The following is a 21,648-nucleotide window of genomic DNA, read 5'->3' on the forward strand; positions in this document are numbered from 1 at the left end:
TCCATAATCCCCAGTCTGTAATCCTTCAGGCCAGACGGGATTTCGAAGTCAGGGTGTTCCAGCTTTTAGGAAGGTAACACGGTATGTAAAGCCTATAACATCCTGGCAAGTTCTGGGGAAGCACCCACGAACCAAGGCGTTGTGTCTGCAGCAAAACGTGAGGAGATTCGCACTAAGAGAAATAAATAAAAGCTCCAAATCGCCTCGTCTCTGTTCAGGACTAGTTTTGATGCCATGTGAGTTTGCTCTTCACTTACTAAAGACAAACAAACTTTCGGTTTTCCAAGCTTTCTGGGTTCTGTAACCCCAATGCGCGAGTATGGGGTGGGACACTCAGCGGGCACCTTGTGGACCTGCTGGTGTGGGCCTCACCGCCACCATCCGTGCCCCAGCAGACCCAGCTAGCCCTTGAAAACCTGGTGCAACTGGGGCATAGTGGAGGGAATAATTCACCAGTGGTGATTACCCAAAGCCTGAGAGTTCCCTGAATTTGAGTTCCCCAAATAGCCAGTTTCTGTTCCTTTTTGGGGGCTACAACGAGGGGTGGCATGGGAAATTTTTCTTTTCTGCTTTCAACTCGGGAGTATTTTGGGGAATCAAAGATGGATTTTTTTTTTTGCCATTTTTCTACTTCACATCTAGTTTGTAAGTTCATTTTTAATCAACAAGCATTTTAATTGCATGTACTATGTCAGGTACCGCTGTAAGGTCAGGACTATTCGAATCTTCATTTTACAGGTAGGATGAGGCCTAGGAGGATCAAAGAACGTGATCAAGGTCACATAGCTAGCAGAAAGGCAGAGGAAGAATTAAAACCCACAAGTCCGACTTCAAAGTCTGCGCTCCTAACCACTATACCACACCCCTTATGAAACATTGGGTTTATGGGAGGTTAAAACATAGTACACACAAGAAGAAAGGCACTTAATTTTTTTAACGAGAAATAAATGTGATTTACTTCTTCCAGCAAGTTAAACCATGCCCTGAAAGCATTAACTTTCCATCTGTGGTCACTTATCTCTCACCCAAAGTAGGATTCAGTATGGTTTTATTTTGGAAGACTTGGCAGTTAAATATGGAGCTTGTTGCCCCAACAATTATATATTTTAATAGAGGAATTTAAAATTAAGTAATGTTTGTAAGTGAAAACCGAATTTCTAGAGCTTAGGAATGATTTACATTATAAAGAACTTCCTTACTCTCTTCTGTGCATGAATAGGCTTAAAATACGATGATGAGTATTATTGTTCACAGTGCTACAGTTATGACTTTGAACACACAAAATGCTTTAAAATCACAAATTAATTAATAATGAGAATATTGCTCTTGAAGGTTTGTATTGTTCATAAGGAATACGATTGTTCTGTTTCCTACGTTGTCAGAGTTTGGGGTGAGTAAACAAAGCTAGCGTCTGGCCACGTCATTAGGCATTTCAGGTCTCCCCTTTCTATCTTGGTTATCTGTTCGCTGAGTGGATTCAGGATGCAGGGATCAAAAATATCCTGCCAGTGTTGGAAGATGAGGATCAAATACACTTTGATTAGAAATCGATACCCAGCAAATCCTTCTGTTTCTATACATTTGTGCTTACTGTACCCTCATTTCTTAGTAAGAGATTTCACTTGGCAAAATCCCCATATTGCCTCCTCTAGACTGGGAAGAAAATGGACCTGGGTACACTAAGACGGGGATACCTGGAGGTCTCTGGGTCCCCCCAGGAAGCCAGGCATGAGGGAGGCAGTAGCTGTCACAGCCCAGCATCCTGGGAAGAGTCGGTGTGGCTGCGGTTGATTGAGAGGAAAAAGCACAGGGGAGAAGTTGATTTTTTTCCATTGGGAGATTTATTTGCACTGGGTGAGTCTATTATTAATCCATAAATTTCCTTCCATTTCTACTGAGGCAGTGATTTTTCGTCTCCTCTAAAAGTCCTAGGCAAAACAAACATTTATTAACGGTATTAGGCAGGAGAAGTTATGTGGTAGAGCAGCAATGTCTCGGGGACTTCACACCACGGAGGTCTGTTTCTCACTCAAGAAGTCCACTGTGGGCTGGGTGGCCTCCCGACGTCTGTCTGCCGTGCTATATGTAACTGGACAGTCAAGGCGGATCTTGCAGCCCTGCCATGTCGCCATGAACCCTCCTTGACTGTCCAGGCAAGGGAAGACAGCAGCGGGAGGGTTGAACAGTGCCTCTTCTGAGTTTCAACCTCTAAGATTCACAGGTTCACAGCCCTCCGGACAGAACTAGTCGCATGGTTCCACCCAAGGGAGTGCGGCCAGCAAGTGGGTTTCTGCTGCACTGGTTGAAATGAGAATCATTACCCAAAACTGAGTATCAAGGACAAGTACAGATAGACGTCTCAGCCCCTTTCTCTTAAGGGAAACTCAGGGGACTGTATTTGTTATGCAGAGTATTTGCCTACGTGATGATGGGGATGGGGGATGTGGCTGATAATGGCGGGCATGATGCTGATGACGATGGTGTGAATGGAGGCGCCCAGAAGGCAGGGACAGTGTGGTGCATCTTGGTATCCCTCACCCCGGGCATGTATGTGCCTTGTGAGAAGGGTTCAAAAAGCCTCATGGGGGAAATAAATGAAGGAATGAGGCAACCTGTATTCATCACTTCACAAGGCTTTTCTTACTGCTGCTCTTTTCCCGGTTATATCACATCCAGAAGGCGTTCCATGAGCCCGAAACAGCTTCCTACTCTCCATCATTCACATTGATGGGAACTGGAAGCCAGGGTCTCGCCGCTCTGATAGCCGTTAGGAAACAATAGGAAGTAAGCAAATCGCATTTCAGTCCTCGACTATTGTTTGCCCTTTACCCAGATCTCTTTCCAAAGGAGCATATTAGCCTTCAGATACATTTGCATGTTAGGCCCCTCGGCCATTCTTTATCCAAACCAATCCACGAGCCATGCTTACCATCAGAAATGCTCCGATCACCATCAGCATTCCTGCTTGTGGTTGTTTTTCTCGCAACAGTAATGGGTCCGTATTAACCACACGTTGTCTCTCATCTCGTTTCCTGTGAGGTCCACGGCACTCCCCTCGTGAGGCGGTTTGGCCCTGCAGCCACTGCCCAGATGATGGCCTGTCTTGACGTTTCGGCTTTGGCCTTCTTAGAACCCACTCATGAATGAGCAAATGACCCTTGGCTGGACTCCTAAAAATAACTTGTTTTGCCTGCTGCCTTGACATCTGACTGCAAAGTTGGTGATATGTATTATTAAGTAAATGGGAATTTTTTAAAAAATGTGCTGTGGTTTCTGCCCTGCTGATCTTATGCTGTGGTTTGAAACAATGTCAGGATTTCTGCAGACTCTGGAGTTTGCACATGAATTTGGTTACGCCTGAGTACTGGGTTCTCTTACTTCTCGGAGTGAAATCTTTTCTGCAGGCTTCGGTCTTCTCCTCCAGGCCCGGTGTCAGGCAAGAGAACTGCGTACGTGCACTGTCATATTTTCATCTGTGTGCACGCTGCCCCCTTGGGGTTTGAATATTAGCATTTGCTGATTTTTCCTGCCATATACATTTAAGTGCAAGGAGTTTCATTTAGATGCAGAAAGGCCGCGAGGTTTGAGGGGGCGTGAGTTGTCAGTAACGAGCTTAGTGTGTTCAAAAAGGTAATGGGCAGTTTTATATGGACTATTTATAAATTTACCGAAGGGGAAAAAAGCACATTCCATTCTGGTTATGAGGATAAGGCACACTGGACGAGAAGACTGTGGTCATTCAAGTCTAACCACTCGCTATCAAAAGGCTTGGAACGGGTGGAAATCTGTATTTCAAAGAGACGGCAGGCCAACTCAAAAGCACCATACAATATTAATCCGAAGTAGTCCTATTTTTCTTTCTCTCTGCAATTTATTAAAGTGCTGGCAATATTAAGAGAAGCCTGAAAAACGAGGAAGGGAATGATCCCATTTTTTAGTTATTTGATAGTCTCATAATTGCAATCCAATATTTTGACTTTGGCCTCTTGTTCGCACATGTCTTTGGTCGTAGACCAGATTGTTCTTAACTGGTTATAATCTACTTTCTGTATTTTCTAATTGAAGAAAACACATTAATCATATGTCCTCATGCCTCTTATTTACTAAGAGATGCATTAATTCTTTTAATGGTATGAAATGAGTGTCCAGACTGCCGGTTATGATTTTCTAATTGCTAACAGTCCACCTGCACATACTCAATCTTTCTTTTTTCTGGTGCTCGTATGTTCACAGGAACGCAGTCCAAATGGTTAGGAGTTACAGATAAGTTGCAGGTGTTTGACACAAGGGCGGATTATAAAGACGCCCGGACTATACCCTGCCTCCTAGAGGTGGGGACAGAGACTGCAGGATCATGTTGTATTTTCATGTGAGGATATGATCCTGTCCTTTTCTGTCCAGCCGGTGACCAAAAGCTGCGGCAACTGCATTCGGAAGCCCCAGTTAATGCTCCCTCCACCTGCAGAGGTGAGGCGTTTCTCAATCCCTGGCAAGTAACAGATTCAACAGGGAGGCTTTTAAAACACACATCCCCAGTTTCCGTGTCCCGACCCTCCCCTTGGAGATTTGGCTTCAGTAAAGCTGAAACGGGATCCTGGCCACAGTAGTTTCTGAAAAATCCCCAGGCGATTCAAATGAGCACGTAAAGTTCTTGAAGTCGTGACCAATGCCTGTGGTCAGACCCCCAAGCCTGAATACGGCCTCTGGAACACTGGAGAATTCCTGACAGTTTTCCCAAACCTCAGAGCCATGGTCAGAGAGCCAAAAACAAACTTTCCTTCTCTAAGCCACAAAGCTTTGGCAGGTGCTTGCTGATTTCTTTGTAGCAGATAAGAGTGGAATAGTCACTGCATACAGATCAGGAACCTTATTCATTACATTGTTGTTAGAGATGCTGGGGTCCTATTTGTCCAGGTCTGTTTCCTACTGGGGTTGCAGGACCTGCTCCCCTTGGGCATCTTCTTGTTTCTCACTGAAGGTGAAGACCATTTCAGCTCTTGTCTCCCTATTCACCTTCCTCTTCTCCCACTCCTCTTGGGTCCTGGTCACTCACGTACCTTCGTTCAAAAATGATTTGAGCGCCCGCTGTGTGCCAGACTTGTTAGACATGTAGCAAGTGATCCTGACATGTGGCCCGAGTAACCCGAAACCCAGTCACCCTATATCGGGGCTTCCATTTTCAACTTCACATTTGTCCCCGTTCTACAACAGCGTGTTTGTATTCTTTCCTCTGTTACTCTGCGTGAACATCAACACTGCAGGTTTCTTTCGTTAATACAGTAGTTTTTAAATTCACCCTTACATTTCAACTGAACAAAACTTGCTTTGAATTTCATGTGAGAAATAGACAAATACTCTAAAATTTACCTTCTGCCTTATCAGATGCCTCAAATGTCTGGAAGACGGCTAAACTTCAAAACCAAACCATGAAAGGAAATGATAGTTCATAGTAACAACGTCTTCTGGACAGTTCTGAAAATGGAGGTTGCAAACTTTTTATACAAATGAAGGAAGGATTCTCAAGATAGAAGGTGATGGACAATAACATGTCCTATTTGCAGGCTACAAACTAGTAATTCAGTTGAAATGGAATCTCCGACTTGAGTCCTCTTGACTCTGTTATTCTTTATTTCAATCATGTTTCCTCAAATGGATTGTCTTTGATAGTCCCCTAGAATTCAGGGGAAACGCTGGTGCAATAAAACCATCGTGATTGATTTTCTAAGGAAAAATAAGAGTTTTATCCATCCATCCATCCATCCACCCACTCACCTATTTACCTACATCTATCCTCTATCTGTGCCCTCTCTTGCTTTCTTTTACCCTCCCCCATTTGTTTTTGGAGGGTCTGAAACTTAAAAATATCTTAAATGATCTCATATCTCACAAGTATTGGCACATAATCACAAAACCTACAAAATACACAACAGAAGGATAAGGAAAATATGGAAAAGCTCCATGTGCCTTGATGACCCATTGTTACCTTTATGGTATATTCCAAGACCACCACTTAACCACATTTTAAACTGTTTTTCTCAGCGATATAAGTCTTATGGAAACTTTCCTTAATGTCATCCATAGATGTTAAAGAATTACCCCCCATCATGGAGAAAGCACATAGACAAGGAGAAAGAACAATAGTAGGAATGAAAAGAAAGGTAGTTGATCAAAAAAAAGAAGAAAATCCTGCCATTTACCACAACATGGATGGAGCTCAAGGACATTATGCTAAATGAAAAAAGTCAGAGAAAGACAAATAGTGAATGATCTCACTTACGTGTGAAAGCTAAAAAAACAAAACCTCCAACCAACTGAGAAACAACAAACCAGCTCATAGCTCAAGAGAACAGAATGGCGGTTGCCAGAGGTGAGGGGTGGGGGGCTGGAGAAATGGGTGAAGGGAGTCAAAAGGTACAAAGAAAAAACAAAACTGAAAACAACACGTTGCATACCTTAAATATATAGAATTTTTATTTATCAAGTAGACCTCGATAAACTGGAAAAAAAACTTAAAAAAGTCTTCATGTTGGAGGGATATTATCAAAAAAATCTAGCTATAAAATTATTTTGGAGTTTCATTAAAAAGCATTGATAGGGCGCCTGGGTGGCTCAGTTGGTTAAGCGACTGCCTTCGGCTCAGGTCATGATCCTGGAGTCCCAGGATCGAGTCCCTCATCAGGCTCCCTGCTCATCGAGAAGCCTGCTTCTCCCTCTGACCCTTCCCCATCTTGTGCTCTCTCTCTCTCTCATTCTCTCTCTCAAAATAAAAAATAAAATCTTTAAAAAATTGATAAAAAATGTAAAGCAAATCGAACTAAGTCTATTACAGGAAAAGTTTGTGCGTGGTGCTTACAAAAGTAAAGTAAAAACGTGTCTGTTAGCCATTTGTATGTCATCATTGGAAAAGTGTCTGTTCATATCTTCTGCCCATTTTATGATTTGTTTATTTGTTTCTCACGTATTGAGTTTGAGAAGTTCTTTGTAGATCTTGGATACCAGTCTTTTATGACATACAAATGGCTAACAGATACATGAAAAAATGTTCAAAATCATTAGCCATCAGGGAAATTCAAATCAAAACCACACTAAGATACCACCTTACGCCAGTTAGAATGACAAAAATTGACAAGGCAAGAAACAACAATTGCTGGAGAGGATGTGGAGAAAGGGGATCCCTCCTACATTGTTGGTGGGAATGCAAGTTGGTATAGCCACCCTGGAAAACAGTGTGGAGGTCCCTTAAAAAGTTAAAAATTGAGCTACCCTATGACCCAGCCATTGCACTACTGGGTATTTACCCCAAAGATACAGACGTAGTGAAGAGAAGGGCTATATGCACCCCAATGTTCATAGCAGCATCGTCCACAATAGCTAAATCGTGGAAGGAACCGAGATGCCCTTCAACAGATGACTGGATTAAGAAGTTGTGGTCCATATATGCAATGGAATATTACTCAGCTATCAGAAGGAACGAGTTCTCAACATTTGCTGCAACATGGACGGCACTGGAGGAGATAATGCTAAGTGAAATACGTCAAGCAGTGAAAGACAATTATCATATGGTTTCTCTCATCTATGGAACATAAGAACTAGGATGATTGGTAGGAGAAGAAAGGGATAAAAAAAGGGGGGTAATCAGAAGGGGGAATGAAACATGAGAGACTATGGACTCTGAGAAACAAACTGAGGGCTTCAGAGGGGAGGGGGTGGGGGAATGGGATAGACCGGTGATGGGTAGTAAGGAGGGCACGTATTGCATGGTGCACTGGGTGTTATACGCAACTAATGAATCATCGAACTTTACATCAGAAACCAGGGATGTACTGTATGGTGACTAACATAATATAATAAAAAAAATTTTTTTTAAAGTAAAGTAAAAACAAAACAGTTGGCCTTGGGCCTTTTTAACCATAACCAGTCTATAATGTTTTGCTACAAACACTATATACAATAATCGAAGGGCATTCAGTACCTCATATATATACACAATACATTATGAAAAAGAAAATGGAGTTGGCCGGAGCTTTTGGCTAAAGTCACACTGTTTAGGGAACTCATCTTCCATGATCAGAAACGTTCAGAGTCCTAGATGTTTCCCTAGAAAATGACTTAAAGAATATTTTGCCATGTAATGAGCTGTCTCCTTGAGCCTGTCGTGCTTGTTTAATTTGGCCTTTGGAACAGGAGGTAGAAACAGGAATGTTGGAACTGTACCTTTGGTTTATTTCTCAGGGAAGGGAGAACTAGTGCTTATATTCCTTCTCTTCTTCCTGGAACACAGTGAAACTACATTTCCCAGGTGCTCTCGCAATTGTTTTGGGGCCATGTGGCGGAGTTCTGCCTGACAGAACGTGGGGAGAAGTGTCAAAAGCCACTCGAGGCCTGGACCATGAAAAATCTCCCATGTATGATCCTCTCTATTCTGTTGACCCGTGGGTGGCCATCATGGCAAATGGCCCAAGTGTCTGACGGCTGAGATAGATTTGGTCTCTGAAGAGCTGCATGGAACAGAGGCTCTCGCCTTCTTCCTCCATCCCAAGTAGTCCCCATCAGACTCTTATGTCAGAAATACACCTTTCATCAAGACAATGGGGGAGGGGGTGGTTGTTCTAACAGCTAGCATTAATTACTTCCCTGACCAAATATTTTTTACATATACTAAATATGTAAGCGTATTAGAATCTAATATTTAAATCTAACCTTTGTCACGTTGGCATATTTACATGACATTGTTCTTCATTTAAAGGTGCAAACTTTGGTGGCAACAAACCCTACTGTCCACTGTGCTTTAGGGAAAGGCGTACAGAGAGCAGGAGTTAGGATTTGGTTCAGCTCCGCATGAAGAAACTCTAAATGACCAGGCGTTAAACAAGATAGACAGGATTCTCTCTTATAGAAACAAAGTGGAGAAGCAGGCTGGGCTGGTATGGTTACTTTAGCAAGTCTTTAAATTCAGAAGCTTCTTCTAAGCCACCTCTCCAACGTCCCTACTGTGTGGCGCTCATTCTCGTGGTCCATGACGTCAGCCCAAGCGCCAACCATCACATCCATATTCCAGACAGTAGAAAAGGACAAAGAAGAAAGGGATCCCAGGGCATTTTAACAATTTTTTTAAGTGGGGCTTCCTATAAACTGCCACAGAACACTTCCACCTAGAGTTCATTGTCCAAAACTTAACATCTAGGTATGCACTAGCTGCAAAGGAAGCTGGGAAATATGGTTTTTATTTTGAGCAGCGATGTACCTGGTAAAAATAGAGAGTTTTATTACTGACGAAGAAAGGGGTAGGTTTCCAGGAGCCTCTCCTACATTTGCTAAGAACTAACTTCTTCTCGGGAGGGAAACACTGACCTGTACTAAATGCAATTTTGGACAGACATCTGTGTACATACATATAAATTTTTGTTTATATTAAAAATATGTAATGCACATAGCTTCCCATTTCCGTTCTAGTCTCAGCCCATTCGAATTCCTTTGGAGTCAGAGAATTAACTACTCTCTAGGGTTTGGGGCATAAATAGAACTAAGTCAGACAGCAATGGAGGGGTAAAGATGCTTTTGGTGTTGTGTGTCAGGATGCACAAAAGTAAGTAGGTACAGGCACGTCTGAGTATAAACAATATGGCGTCGGGGCTGTGGTATTGATTTATGGATGGATAGTCTCTATTCTGAGTCTGCTTACGGTCGGGGTGTTTGAGTGAGCTTGCTCTACTCTGTTTCTGTAGGGCATACTACTATGTGGAATCATGGAGAAACCAGTAGAACAGATAAATACCCAACAGAGGACTCTTTCAATGAGATATGTGGTAGACACCTTTCTTTACCCCGTTTCCTTTCGTTGTACCATATTTTCCAGGCATGTAGCACAGATACCGGATGCCCCTCTACTTCCTATGACATCAGTAATGCTCTCCTCCCATGTAATACGATATATTTGGTTTTAAAATTGTATATCTTATCCTTCTCTCTCATTCTTGATCCACCCTTGCACATTCTAACACTGTATTTGCCCACGTGGCCCCAATGAAACAGATGAAATGTTTCATACCAAAGATTTAGGGTTTTTTGAGTGCCTCTGGGCATCAAGTGTTGGCAAAGTCCAAGAAACGAGGGCTTAACTGACTATCTGCCAGGGACCACTTTCCAAGGCTATGCTTTCCGAAGGGCTACTCTTCTAGTTCCCCACCAATTCTGTAATGAAGGTACACGCTCCCCTTGTCATCCCTCTCTGTGCAGAGGCGGTGACTAAGGTCCCCACATGTTACAGTATGTTGGGTCCAGTGATGCAGCTCGCGGCAGCCTGAGGCCCTGTGCAAACTGCCTGCCCCCAAAATCCACGCCTGCCACGGCCATGTGCCCCTGCCCCCACAATGGCCCGTCACTCAATCCGTGATCCCCTAGTGCTGGTGCTTCAGTGGGGTGTGCGCAGAACCCTGCCTTGTGTGGCGCAGTCCCTCTCCGGGAAAGCCTGCAGTCTAATTGGAAAATAAGACGGTTGAATACCAATGGCTTGAACACCGGATATCCTGTCCACCAGAAAACCCTGATCTCAAGGCTGAAGCGGCCTTAGGACCGACTGCTCCGACTCCGTGTTGGGCTCTGCAGCAGCTCCCATCCTCTCGTGGGCCGTCTTGCCTTCCGATGCCCAGAAGCACTGATCGGAGGCAAAGGTTTGGTGGAGATTTTTCGTCAGGCAGCTCCGTCTTGCCGTGAATCAGCCAGCAACCATTTTCACACGCTCACTTATTTACTCCCCTCTCCTCCTCCCAAAGCATTATTTGCAATCACGTTCACATATTCTGGGCACTGCGAGTCGGTTCAGTTAACAAGGAAGAAGGAAACTGATAAAGATATTGTTAATGGATCTCTTTGTGCATAAAAAGAACTCGAATCTTCCCTCCCACATGCTGTCCTGAATTCCCCTTTTCCTCCTTCTCAAAGTTTTACTTTTTCTCAAATGTCTGCGTGTGCCATATGACAGTGATTTTTGCTGGTAATTGCTTTATTCTTCGCTGAGAACCTTTACAATGGTGAACTCCTACAGTACTTCTGTGTAGATGAGGGCTGTTCCAAGGCAAAAACTGAACCTTTGAATATAAACCTGCACATTTCTCCCTCCCCTTGAGTGTGAGTAGAATTTCTGACTGGTGCACAGCCCCCCAAAATCCCCTCCTTTAAAAAAAAATCATTCTGTTTGGCATCTATGGTTTTCATGCCTTGGGGTTTGCAAGACAGGATCTCAGAGAGGACAGATAATAAATTCATTTCAGAATAGCTTACCAAGAAAGAGTATATTTCATTGTGTTGTATATAAAAGTTGGGTGGAATTCTCTATAAATGCAATTGTAAAATTCGAGCGCTCTCCGGCCAACATGGCTCGCGAGCAGACTGGCTGTGGGGCAGGGGGTGGCTGTGTCCCCAGGCAGCAGGGGCCAACATCAAGAGAAGCCACACACCTTATCTGAGGGGCCCCCAAAGACAGGCTCGTGCTCACATAGCTTTATTTTGCTCACTTGCAACAGCAACAACAAAATGACGCTGCAGACGAAAACTGCCATGTCCCACCCACGCCATCTGTCCTTCGCTGTGCACCCACAGCCCCCTCATTCTACAAATTAATCTTTCACACATTTTTTAACAAAAAAAGTGTTAATGTTATAAAAGAAAAAAAAAACAAGGAAAACAGAAAGGGCTGTGTAGAAAATAAATTAAATTTAAATTTGATGGCAGTTATGACTTTTTTTATTGACTATAAGAGCAAACAGTCACATCAAATTGGTGCCACTGGCATATCATTAAAACTACAGGGCACCCTTAATGATCTCTGACAATGATTGCGTGTGTGGTTTTTTTTAAATATAGCATGCACATTTTGTCCAATTTGGGCTCTTTTTTCCTGTTGCTTTTGTCCTCTTTCTGAGTGGATATTATTCATGAACTGAGCCTTTATTATCTATTTGGCCATCTGCATAGCATTGGCCATAGTCCCCTGTATTGTAATTTTGAGTGAAAAGGACTATAGGAGATCGCAATACTAATACCACTACTACTAATAATATGCTTTAAGAACCCAAAAGTAAAAAAAAAAACAAAACAACAACAAAAAAAACCCAACAACAACCTAAACCTGTTTCTGATGGAGGTGAGGTTCGAAGGCACCTAACAAGGAGGTGGGGGGAAACACAGAAATCGCTCCATTCGCTCACTTAGGGTCCTACCATAGGATCTGGATATTCGCTGTGGCCAAACCAGCAACTACTTGCCTTGGTAACAGGCAGCTCAGAAAGTGATGCTCCTTCGTGGTAGAATGTCTTTGAAAGGGAAAAAAAATGTTTTGTTTTTTTCCTTAACTTGCTTCTCTCTGGTTTCAGAAGTCCACACATCTGTTAATGGAGTGACAGCCCCAAACAGTAGCATGGCCCCGAAGCTATTAAGATTCTAAAATTTGAATATTCATGTTTACAAGGCATCAGGTGCCTTGTTTTTAGTCTAGCGAAGGGAGATTTAAATTAAAATATGAAGACATACTATTTCCAATTACGAAAATTCTATGCTGGGAAAAAGGAATCGACTGAAAACTTGTAACGTTTTATTCTTAAACTTTGCCTGATTGTATTTGGTTTTCATCCATTCTTCTTCCCCCCCCCCCTTTTGATCTTTTCTTCCCTTTCTTTCTGAAAGTCTCTTAATCAGTATTAGTTTACCATTTTCTTTTCCTTTCCACTTGCCAGATTTTCCCTGCAGCCATCAGAAGGCCATCAAAACCAGCTGACTTAAAGATGTCTGTGGCCTAGCCTGGAAACGTCTTCCTGAGAAGAGCAAACACACAAGGCTGGAGTGATTCATGACAGTAACGTTTTTGTTTGAAATGAAAATGTATGATATTTTATTTGTTCTTAATGTTCCTTGTCCCCCCCCAGTAATTGTTTCCTATTAAACTTGAGGTCTGTGCAATGAAAGTAATGCGCGCGCACACACACGCACGCACACACGCACGCACACACGCACGCACATGCACACGCGCACACGCACGCGCACGCACGCACACACACACGCAGTGGGTTTACTACCAAAGCAAGATGAAGTCTGTCAGTTACCTCATGATTTGGAAAATGAATTATTTACTCGCATTGACAAGTTGCTTAAAATAGCTTAAAAAATTGTCTTCGTCTCCAGATTGGCTCGTGTATGTATATAGTAACAGCCTCCGTGGCGTAAAACTTTCAAATTTGGAAAGTTAGAGCTAATCACTTTAATATGCATATTGATTTACCTAAAAATAATGAAGAGTTTCTAAGACCAAGAGGGATAACCCAGTTTCAAAATTAACTACTTGCTCATAGTTGGTAAAATTTAGGCCACATGTTTTTATTTTCATATCCATTTAACTTGTATGTTGACAGTCTGTTGGTCATTTAAAAAATGATTGAGTTAATTTATTCTTTCATTTTTAAGACCACTTTAATTGTAAATATTACAATAGCCCAGACATATGAAACACTTCTGTCTCGTTGAGTGGTATGGAATTTTCATTAACATTATAAAATATATGTTTACATATCAATATTATATGTTATATATTATCTGCAGAAAATAAAACTATAATTTATTTTATACACCTGTCATATGGTTCCATTCCCACTATATTGGTGTGATAACGCTGATATTTTTAAACCCTATCCAGATGTACATTTGATAAAATGGTACAGACTTCTCTGTAACAAACTATATTTCCAGTCTGAATCTTAAAAAAAATAAAAAGTAGAAATCTATCTCTAACACTGCAAAACACACAGCCTTGAGCATTCCCATTTGAAAGCAAACGTTTTTTTCTTGGAACATAACAAGAATAAAGTGATGAAAAATCATGAATTTAAATATCGTCATTTAGATATATGCAACAAAATAAATACTTTTAATAATATTAAAAGACACCATACTTAAATGGTTTGGGCCAATATCACATGCTTCAGTCTGCTTTTGTATTGCCCCCTCCCCGTGCACCCCCCCCCCCAGTATCATTTGTATGGAACATCATCTGAATGCTAAACGTTAGCTCTTAACCAGGGCTGAGGAGTGTTCTAACGAGGAGTCCCGAGTCAGAACAAGGAACAGGGCCGGGAGTGCTCACTCCTGCTCACTCTGCCGGAGTTACAGGGTTCTTTTGAGAAGCAGGATTGGAGAAATGAAGCACGAGTGTGCTTAGGTAAGGTTGCTTACTCTGGGGTATTTCTGGAGCCGTTTTAAGTGTTGCAGATTGCTAATCTCAGAAGCTCTGTGAGAAGAAAGGATCTCAATCAAATTTCGGACCAGATCCCTCCTTATGGCCGTGAGAGTTTGATTTTCATTTAAACAACAATAAATGTAGGCATAAGGGTTTGAGATAAATTATGGAAGCCCTTTAGCCATAACCATTACATTCTGCCACCAAATGAGCTGCTGTTCCCACTTTGTTTTATGGGCTCTGCGTAGCCTGTGTTATTGTATCTGCCAAATAAAACCCAGCAAACCATGCAAATGAAAATCTAATCTTTTATATTTCATAGTGACAGGATGCACCCATATATACAGTTTTATAGATTCCTCTGAACCAGATTTACTGCTCTTAGGACCCTATGGTCTTAGTAGGATCTCCAGGAGGGAAAACATCTCTTGCTGGGAGGCTCCTTCCCTTATATCCACCAACAGCGTATGTCTTCAGGTGAAGCTACACTTGAAAAGTCAGGAATGATTCCTTTCATTCTATGTAGCTCGACTGCGTGGTTCGGTTGAGAGCACGGGCTTTGCCCTTAAGAATGAAGACCTGAGAGGTTGTATTGTTTTCAAGGCACAGCAGATTTTAATTTGTTGAAAAACAATGGAGGTTTTGCTTATAGTTTCAGAGTGGCCTAAATATCCGAAGAACAATGACTTAATGAATCGATGACTAACTCGTTCTGCAGCTCACTGATCTCAGTCTTGGGCCTTGAACAAGCCACTTAGCCATTCCATATAAACATTCTTCTCGGAGCAGCAAAAATAACAGCAGATCTTCTGCCTAGAAGAGGTTTTGCACAGCAACTCGTTTCTAAAATGCCTCAAAGATGAAATACTCTTTACATATGCTAGGGAATTGAGATGATTCTACCAGAAGTGAAGTCTCTACCGCATTCATCTGGGTTATTTCTCTCCTGGGTCAGAGTACTCCCAGGAAAGTAAATGGATAGTCTTCTAGTAGTCCATAGAAGCAGCTGTACTTCTCACTTCTTCCTGAGTTTGCGGGGAACAGTTGTCCACAGGCAGAAAAACATAAAAGTGTAAGTTACTTCTTTCCATCTTTCCCTCCCTCCCTGCCCTTCCTCCCTGCCTCCCTCCCTGCTTATAGGTCTTCCTCGAGTGCGTATTCTGTGTCTAGCACCATTCTGGGTGCTAAGGGTACAACTGTTAATGTCATAAAAGGTTTCCCAAATGAGGGAGCTTATATTCTATCAAGGAAGATCGTAAACAGAACAAGAGTCGTTATCTTAGATGATGGGAATTTTCCGGGTTCGTTTGGTCCCCGCAGTTCAGCGTTCTGTCTCTATGACGCTGATTCATGCATCTGGTCAGATCCCGCCCGGATGTTTTAGATGGAGGCTGATGTGCCTGGTGCCCTACGGGCAAGATGTTCAGTGACTGTTGAATGAATTTCTAAAATGTGATTAGTTAGGTTGATAAATAGTTCACATTCCTCAATGAAGTGTCACTACATCCCCACAATTTCTCCGTAAGGTCAACCTAAAACCATGTAACGAGTTTGCGATGGAGCTCTGACTCTAGGTTAAGAAGGTTCCCATCACGCAGGTCTTAGAAAGCCAACCAAACTAACGACCTAGGCACGCACGCATGCGCACGCGCACGCGCACGCACGCCTAGGAGTTGCCCTGACGGTGACCCTTCATGTCTAGGAAGGGTTAAATCCCAAGTATATCCTACTTTCCTTTTCCTTGGGGCCAGCTATTTCTTAAAACATTTTTAGGGACAAAGAGCAAGATAAGAGTAGACAAAAAACAGTGGCATAGGATCAGCAGAGCCAGGCAGGGATATGGATATCTCTGTGTATTTACCTTGTTGCCACCCCCACCTCCACCAGCAACACACCCACAAACCAAGCCCTCTAAGCACAGACCACTTCCCTCGGGATCTCGTGTCCCCTCCACCTCTCTTCAGTTATCCTTCTAGACTGTCACCATCTTCTCACTGTTCTTTACAGCCCTACCAGTCCCCCTATGAAGCTCTTCTCCGCCACGTGTTTCTGTCTAAAACGCTCTGTTGTGTACATGTCTTTGTTAGGAAGACTCTTGTTGCTGTTCTGTCTTAGTGAGCCGGTGTTCCCGCCCTTGTCCCATATTCCAAGCGCTCAGGCATGGCTTGGCAATGTGGACTGGTTGTCAGTTTCTTGTCTTGTGGGGTGGTTTGACTCACAACCCCTCCGCCCCGCCCCCTTATATTTTTTTGCTATGACCTTGTTGAACAGCCTCAGTTTTGTAAAACAACTTCAGAGCAACGGGTTCTCAATTCAACATGTGCCCATATGTTAAGGTACAGAGCCAGGGAACAAAGAAAGCTTCAGGACACAGAAGAAATTTGAAATCTGTTTTCTCTGAGTTCACATTCAAGAACCACTTTTCCTATTGTCTCCCATAAAGTCATTACTGTAGCTTCAATTTAAAATGCTTATTTTTACTGAGTTTAATTTAGATACACATTTGCATTGTAAAATGAGTACTTTAAAAATAATCATTTTAGTCTTAAGCATAAATGCTAGTTCTTTGTGAGGGAAGTAACTTCCTGAGTTGCATGTTATCGCTAAGGGCGAAGTAAATTTCTGGAGTGAGATTTTACCTTCTGTCTGCTCTTATTACCAGGAATAGTTTGAATTTGGTATGTATCAAGACTTTTGCATTAAATGTATAGAATTTCTGTATAAGGAAAGATTTTGATTAAGACGATGTTATATTATTACAATAGTTAGGATTGGTATGCATTTATTAGCCACTGAACGAAAAGTGAAATGTTCTTTGTCCAGTGTGTTCACAATTGACATTTATACATAATGAGGACCTGAAGGGAGGGACGATCTTATCTCATGTATGGCTGGCACCTAGCACATGGTGGAAATTTTACAAGAACCATGAAATGCTGTTCCATATTTCTCTAATGTATTGTAAGTCCTCGGTCAATAATTTGGGGATGCGTCATTTTCCTTTCTGCCCATTTAAAGTCCAAGAAAGTACTGCATTGGAGGGTGGAAAGAACGTAAAAGGAAGGAAAAACTTCTCCCTGCATTGGAATGTGGACAGGCAGATGTTTCTTTTGGTCGGAAGCACAACACGTGACACATAGTAGGTGCGCAGTGTCTGTACCTACTGGAAATCTAATTCTCTTCAGTTTTTCTAGCTAAGTCCATTTGCATGAATTTCTACTAGCCCCAATTTAAGCAACTGAATATAATTAAGAATTTATTTACAGATTTAGAAGTTTTACTCTTTCATTTTGAACAAAACAAACGACCCCTATTAACTATATATTTTACAGAATTTTAGAACAAACAAAACTCGAAGGCTTATGTTATTAAAAAATGGGGCATAAATATCATAGGTTCATATCAAATCTTTGTTATAAAGTCTATTCATCTGGAAAAGTTACAGGTTTCATCACATTAATTTTTAGAAATGAAGTCTACAAGACCGCACAGATTAAATGAATGCATCTTTTGCTTATCAAAATTAATTCAGCCTCCACAGTAACAGGACAATTAACATCTGGATGTTGGAGTTTCGGTGTGATTTTTCGAGGGAGGTAGACTTGTCTATACCAATTCATTTTGTTTAGGAAAAGAGTCGGGGCGGGGGGAGAGAGAGACCGAGAGAATAGAGGTGTGGGTGGCCAGTCTCAGTGTCAACCAAGCCTAAACTATCAGCCTCCTTCTCCCATTATGCCGTCTCTGGATTTATGATGGTCACGTCAATGCTCTGATTTACAGCAAGCAACTGAGAACTGGCTCCACAGGAAAAACAGTTCTGGGAAGACTGTATCTTTTGCTCCTCTTCTCCCCTTAACCCTCAAACAGGTTTGAAATGCTGGTGGAGACTCTTTCTGCTTTCAGTATAGGGGGTGTAGTGTATCCCCAGTGCCCTGTATAAATCTGCTAGGGATTTTTCCTCAAGAGTTTATGATAACATTATTGCTGTCTTCAGGGCTGAGAATCAGGATGAATTATCTTTTATTTATGGCTTATCATAGTTGAGGAATTTAATAAGTAGATTCAAGGACTACAGGATTTATAACCCAGGGAATGATTTGGTATAGAACATGTTTTGCAGAATTATATACATATTTTTAAAAGCCGTACTTTGGTCATCATTGTACTGTGTGTTCCAGTTTGTTCCTTTTTTTTTTTTTTTTTTTTTTTACTATTGTCTCAGCTGTGTTTCTGTGTCTTTTTCTACCTTTAGGCCATTTCAACCTGTTCTTTTCTAAAAGCCAGAGAGAATGAGAGTGAGAGAGAGAGAATCTAAACGAGTTAATAGAATTCCATGTGTGCTATGACATTGACAAGAGTCTGGGCTTAATAGAAGCTTTAACACATGTTTCATTTTAGTATATTTTTTCTTGTTACATTTTATAGTTATTATCTGTAAAATATTGCACTTTGGAATACCTGGTCTTTTATTATTAATGCTTGCCTCCCTAACTTTTTAAGAAAAAAGACCCCAATTATAAAATTTATAAAAAGCCAATATTCAAAAATTAATTGCATAGATAACTTTTTTGACATGACCTATTGCACAAGGCATAACAAAGGCACTGATTTTTTTCAGAGATTTGACCTGTGGGTCACATTGAAAAGTCAGACATTCATTTTATGGAGTTGCCCATTAAATTAAATTTTATTTGGTCTGTCAACATTTTATAGTGTTAAATTGTTACTGTTTGAAATCCATGTGTCATTAAAACATAAAACTTGGTCTCTGGCAAGAAATCTAACCATGAACGGTTAGATTGACTTGTGTCAGTTTTTATTTCAGGACTCTCCGAAAGTGTGGGTTGTTAACTGTACAGGATTGGGATTTTTTTTTTTTTCCCCAGAGGAAAGCAATGGTACATTTTTCTAATAGTTTAGAGACTGTACTTTCTGCACTTTTTTTTTTTTCCTCACTGTGGGAGAGGGAAAAAAATTATTGGCTTTCAAACTCTGTCAAGTAGCTTTTTATCTTGGTAATTTGCTAAGCCTGTTGGGTAGAGGTAAACAGACCCTACTTTGAGGAACTTACCTGAGAGGGCTATCTGGGTCTGACTTAGTACTTTCCATGGTTCCAATGGGCACTCAGTAAAAATAGTAATCATTCTGTGTCATGACACCTCTGGCATCAGTCTTGTTTTATTTACAATTTGTATGCTGATGATTTTCCAAAGATGATTAAAAGAATCATTTTTATAGTAAGTTTATTACACTTTCAAATAAAGTCAGGGAGTAAAAAAAAAAAATTCATGTAAAAAAAGGGGCAGAGAAAATACAACCTCACCAGGGACCAGGGATAAGCCGGTTGTAACAACTGCATATTACATTTACCTCTGACACTGATATCCTATTAAATTGTTATTTAGTCTCTCTGCTGTTTCAGATTTTTATATATTTACACCATTTCTTACCCAGCTACATTTAAACCCCAGGAAAGAGAGAACCTGTCTCTTGCTTTTTTGCTGTTTTCCATATCCCAGTAGAGTGCCTTTCTTGAACACAATAAATACTCCAGAAATGTTTTTATTGATTCTGACAATGTATGAATATTCCATGCATTTTCATAAATTTATAAAATCTTTTACATAATTGAGGGACGACATCCTTGCTTCCTTAAATATCCATTTAATCTATATTTTCCGGCTACACTACTCAGCTCTCAATATGAATTCTAGTAATGACTGCTAGATCTAGGAGACAATGCTCACAACTTCTGAGGCATCAACATGTCAGACCCCTGGCTCATCTCCGGGGCTGTTATTCTCCTTGTAGGTACATTCTGTAAAACCTTTTGTTACAGCTGTGATTTTGCTCTATATGCCACAGAGCTGAGTTTCCAAGCTTTTTGTGGAGAATCTGTTCTAATTTTCTCATGAATTTATTATTTAATATCCTGACTTTATGTCTATTCATCCAAAGATCTGTTACTTTCTTATTTTTAACTTTTCATAGGTGAGGAACAGCTTTGAGAATACAAACATTTCTTTTTCCCTTTTTCTTCCTGAACTTGTTGGCAAAGCATGTGCTTTTCTTTTCCTTTCTTTCTTTCTTTCTTTCTTTCTTTTTTTCTTTCTTTCTTTCTTTCTTTCTTTCTTTCTTTCTTTCTTTTCTTCTTCTTCTTTTTTTTTTTTTTTTACTAGTATGTTGCATCCATCAAGAAGAACATTTACAAATTCCCCTAACTGGAACCAGGTCAAACTGAAATTGGGCCTTCTACCAATAGACTAAAAGATCTAGAATTCACTAAAAGCCTACATAGAACAGTATGTTTCATGGACTAAAAAAACTAGTTATCACAGGATGGCCTTGACCTCAGTGATCAATCCTGAGGGCATATGAAAAAGTGGAGGGAAGAGTAGAGCACACCACCACTGTTTCTAACAGGACAGCCCAACTGCACTCCGGTTCCAGGAATGGTGTGTGCTCCTGTTTTTTTACTTCATTAGCAATTCAACATGCCTGATTTGCCCACACCATACTTTCAACTTAGTTTACCCATTTGACCTGGAACAAAGTGGAAGCACATTTTGCCCAGTTGAAAGGTCTCCTGGCACGTTGGTTAGCAACAGGCTTGTCAGTCCCGGTTCAGTTAGCAAAGAATAAACACATTTCATTTGACAATTACTAGTGTACTGACTTCCTCACTGCAATTTTCTATTTCACATACTTGAATCGGTTTTGTTTTACTTGCTATTCAACTTTGTACTAGTAGTCCCTGCCTCCTCAGCAAGATTTCCAATTCCTTGAGAATAGAAGTTCCTCCATTTCTTCGCGGCCGTGATGAACCCACTTTAACAGCAAAGAGGAGGGATGAGCCCAAGTTCATGCGGAGGGAGGCCCCGGCGATGCCGCGGTCCTAACGTCTCCCCCTCGGTGGTTGAACGTTGTGGCTTGATACGTACCAATTAGGGAATCCGGCTACGGCTTCCACAACTAGCAATTTTACTGTAGTTCTCTAACATTTGGTCACTTGGGAGTGTGTGCTTGTCACAGGGCGAGTCCGCAGGGGACGCGCGGGTGCTGCGAGAAACGCAGGCGCGCCGCCCGAAACCAGACGACGACGTCGGGACAGCGACGCCCAGAACCGGCCTCTCCGAGCCGGCCGCGGCGCCCCGACGTGCACCTGGGGACGGGGGCGCGGCAGGACGGAGCCCGAGCGCGGCTCGGTCCTGCTCCCCGGCTCGGGCGGGCGACGACTGCGCGGCGTGGCCCGCGGCCCGGGGAGCAGAGGGGGCCGCCTCAGGCCGGCTCCAGGGCTCCGTGTCCCCGCGCGCCCTGCCTCCCGAGGATACCTGCGTAACTCGGCGCACACCAGCCCCACTGCGTTTAAAAGTGTATTTCTGGTGGTCACGGTGCACACCGAAAGGCTCGCTCTGCACTCCCAG

The sequence above is a fragment of the Ursus arctos genome, unplaced genomic scaffold (assembly GCF_023065955.2).
Source record: "Ursus arctos isolate Adak ecotype North America unplaced genomic scaffold, UrsArc2.0 scaffold_2, whole genome shotgun sequence".
Taxonomy (NCBI): domain Eukaryota; kingdom Metazoa; phylum Chordata; class Mammalia; order Carnivora; family Ursidae; genus Ursus; species Ursus arctos.